Consider the following 4,297-nt stretch of genomic DNA (forward strand, 5'->3'; position numbering starts at 1 on the left):
GGGGACTGGGTTCAATTCCCAGCACCCCCACGGCAGCCCTTGACTGTCTGTAACTCCAGTTCCAGGGGACCCGGCACCATCACACAGACATGCATGCCGACAAAACACCAATGCACATAAAAAATAAATTATTTAAAAAAAAAAACATAGCCAGGTAGCTGGGCAGTGGTGACACACACATTTAATCCCAGCACTTGGGAGGTAGAGAGCTAGGCAGCCTGATAAACCTGCTTGCCCCAGGGATCCACCTGTCTCCACCTCACCAGGACAGGGATCACACGTGTTAGGTGGGCGTATTCCCAGGACTCTGGAGGCAGAGGGTGGCAGATCTCTGTGAGCTGTGGGTCATTTTAGCGAATTTCAGGCCAGCAAGGGCTAGATAGTGAAACCCTGTAAAAAAAAAAAAAAAGAGGGGGTTTGAAACTGTTCAGTGATTAAGAACATTTTTTTATATTATTTATTTATTTATTATGTATACAATATTCTGTCTGTGTATATGCCTGCAGGCCAGAAGAGGGCACCAGACCCCATTACAGATGGTTGTGAGCCACCATGTGGTTGCTGGGAATTGAACTCAGAACCTTTCGAAGAACAGGCAATGCTCTTAACCTCTGAGCCATCTCTCCAGCCCGATTAAGAACATTTAATTGCCCTTGAGGACCTAGATTTCATTGCTTATAGTCTCATGGTGGCTCACAACTGCCTGTAGTTCCAGCTCCAGAGAATCTAACATGTCCTCTGGTCTCTCAAGCTCTTGCACGCAGGGCATGGTGCACACACACTCAGGCACGTGAACACACACAAGAAAATTTTAAAATAATTTTTTAAAAGAAAAAAAGCACACATGTGTATGCTACCCCCTAGTCTCTCTCCACGCTTGTCTTTTTTACATTGGTTTGGGGCATAAACTTTTTACAGACCGAGCCCTTTCCCAGCCCCCCAAATCTTTTCTTGAGTTTTCACGCACACTGTGGACTTATGTCATGTGTGGAGGTGGGAGGACAACCTGTGGGAGCCAGTTCTCTCCTCACACCAATGGGTCCTGTGACTTGAGCTCAGCTGGGTTTGGTGCCCATGGCCTTTACTTGCTGAGCCCCCAAATTTTTTCTTGGTACACTGGATGCGCAGCGCTGGGGAGGCAAGCCCAATTGCGATGGTGCGAAAGGAAAAGAAAACCCTTGCTTAGGCCTGCAGAGGAACTTTGTGAAGGCGAGCATCTCAGAATAACAGCGTTGGGAGGCATCAGAGGGGCTAATTTAGCCCCTAAGTAGATAGGAAAATTGAGGCCTAAACTGGGGAAAGGACGATCAGAGATACAACACTCGCTGGAGATGTGTGAGCGCCAAAAACAAAAGGGGCAAAAGAGAGAGGGGGCTTGCTCAGTGTACGCTCTGAAACTCTCAAATGGTTCTTAACTGAACTTATTAAGGAGAACACAGAAAATTTAGTGCCTAGCTTCCAATTCTGGCGGAGTGAAAGGAGGAAACTGAGATTCAGGTCTTAACTATAAGCTATGGACGCCCATCACCACCACCACCACCACCACCACCACCACCACCACCACCACCACCACCACCACCACCGTCACCACCACGAGCCCAGGGATGTTGAGAAGCTCTGCTCTATGAGGAGATGGGGAGAAGCCAGGGCAGGGACGGTGGAGTCTTTCCTAAGGCAGAAAGGGAACCCAGAAGGGGCTCCCCTGCCTCTTCAGTCTACTCCAACAGGGGTCAGAGACCCTTGAAGCCTGGCCTCCCGTCCCCAGAGGCTGCAGCCAGGTGGAGCGATTGGAATCTACCCGTCTGAGGTTAGAGGGCCTCCCCGGGGCCCTGCTACTGTGAGTCCTCGATTTTGCAGTCTGTGAAATGGGCTGCCCCTGCTGCCCTTGCAGGTCAGCGCAGTTTTGGAGCACCCAAAGAATAAAGCAGATTCCTCCTCTCCTCCCCCAGGACCACGGAGGCGTCTGGAAGTTGAACAGAGCCAGTCAGTCTCGGCGCTGAACAATCAGCCGCCTCGACTCGGGACTCCACCGAGACAGCGGCAGACGCGGGGGTGGCACGGGGGCCGGGCGGTGCGCGCTGGGGTTGCCATGGTCCCGGCCTCTCTGCAAGCGCCGCGGCGCCCAGGGCGTTCCCGCTGCGGTCGGTGTGAGCCGGCGACAGCCGACCTCGGCTTGTCCCAGAAGGACCCTAGCTCGGTGGCAGGGACCCTCGTTCCTCGGACAGCGCCTCCGCCCAGCCCCGGCCACGCCTCGGAAGGCGCCACGTCCCTGCCCGGCGCTCTCAGGGGTCCACCGCGGCTGCCAGGACGCCTGCCGCTTGGGACCGGCCGGCCGGGGCGGGGACCCGGACCCCTGAGTCCTTGGGTCCTCTACCGCAGAGGTCTGCGTATGAATATGAGAACTTGCTGTTGGACCTGCATTAAGACTCCCGACACACGATCAACTGAGAGTTGGCAACGAAGGGAATCCCAAAACCCAGCGGGTAAAAAAGGGCTGTGGCAGCTTGGGCCCTATCCACCGAACTGGGGCGTTTCCAGAGGGTTCATGGAGGCTGGCCTGTCATTCTCCTGTCTCGAGGATGGGTCGTGGAATGATGGGCTCTGTCATCCTGTGTCCAGGAGTACACAAAGCCTAGGGCGCAACCAATTCTTTGTGTCTTGCTGATGAGGAAACTGAGGCCCAGAGAGTTCCTATTGTAGTTAACGGCATGCTGGACCGGAGTCCTCGCTTTTGTCTCGCAGGGCTGTCTCCTTTCTCCAGCACTCCACAGCCCACCTCATATTAAATCAGAATTGCCCCGAGGCTAAGGACATCCAGACTTTTGCCAAGACTAAATTAGAAAAAAAAATGTCTGAAAAATGAAAGGTTTCTAATAAAACCCATCTTCCTGGGCACCTCGCTTGGCATTTGCAGCCAGGCAGTTCAGGACACACAACGGCACCGTCTGTGGCATCTGGAGTCAGGAACCTGAGGTGACCCCACTCCTCTAGGGCCCTTCTTCCTGTCCTCAGAATTGCTGTACTGTCCCAGCTTGGGAGTTTCCTGTGGTGTTCCCTAATGCAGACTTAGTGTCTCTAAAAGGACCCGGTCTTAAAGGTCATTCATCTGTGCTACATTTGTGCGGCAGGTGACTGACTGTGCTCTTGCTTTTTTTTTTCTTTTTTGGTTTTTCGAGACAGGGTTTCTCTGTAGCTTTGGTGCCTGTCCTGGAACTAGTTCTTGTAGACCAGGCTGGCCTCAAACTCCCAGAGATCCACCTGCCTCTGCCTCCCGAGTGCTGGGATTAAAGGCGTGTGCCACCACCGCCCAGCTCCAAAGCTGACTTTTGAACGCTGGAATTAAAAGCGACACCATGCCCAATTTGTGGAATGCTGGGGTTTGAACCCAAGGCTTTATTCAGTCGGATCATTAACCTTTTTACAGGTCAAAGCCCAAACACCTCTCTATCACTTACAAGTTTACAAGAGTCCTACCTCCCAACTTAACTACAGTCTGTGATTTTCCTCTACCTTAAAAAAATGCCTAACGGGTCTGGTGAGGAGGCTTAGCATATAAAGATGCTCCCATGTGATGGAAGGAGAGAAGCGACTCCTGGGAATTGTCCTCCGATCTCCGCATGCATGTGTCATCACACGCCACCCCTGCACATATACACAACATTAACGAACCAATTAAATTAGAAATTCCCAGAGCCGGAAGGTGATGAGACTGATGAGTGACATTTCCCACTACTGTGTCGCTCGCGCGCACAGGTGACTTCCTTTCATTCCTTCTTTCTTGTTTTAAGATTAAAAAGAAGTTAGCGATGGGTATGCTCCAATGCCTGGGGAGCCCAGGGGCCCTGGGTGACTATGGGGCTCCTGCTGTGAGTGCTGGGAACTGAACCCAGGTCCTCTGCAAGAGCAGTACCTGCTCTCCACCACTGAGCCACATCTCCCACCTGGTGAACTTCCTTATTTACGCTCTGATGGCGCTTACTCTGGCCCACAGGCTGATTTGTTCTTTCTCTCCCTGAGTGCGTGTCTATTGTATGTGGTGAAGGCTGAAGACACAGACACTGTCTGCGACAGGGTCCTTCCCGGAGCCATTCTTCAACACAGACGGCTTTTGCAAAGCAGGGTGGGGCGGCTCTGTTTTCTTTGGCAAAGCAAGTCCACTCTGCTCGCCTGGAATTGCCATCTTGCTCCTGTCTCCGCTGCACGCGTCCTCCGGTTATATTTAGACGTGGCTTCATTTCCAGTCTTTATGGAGGGCTCATTCAGCCATTATCCAAACACACCGTGGCAGGGTTTCAAA

This window comes from Microtus pennsylvanicus, chromosome 11 (assembly GCF_037038515.1).
Source record: "Microtus pennsylvanicus isolate mMicPen1 chromosome 11, mMicPen1.hap1, whole genome shotgun sequence".
Taxonomy (NCBI): Eukaryota; Metazoa; Chordata; class Mammalia; order Rodentia; family Cricetidae; genus Microtus; species Microtus pennsylvanicus.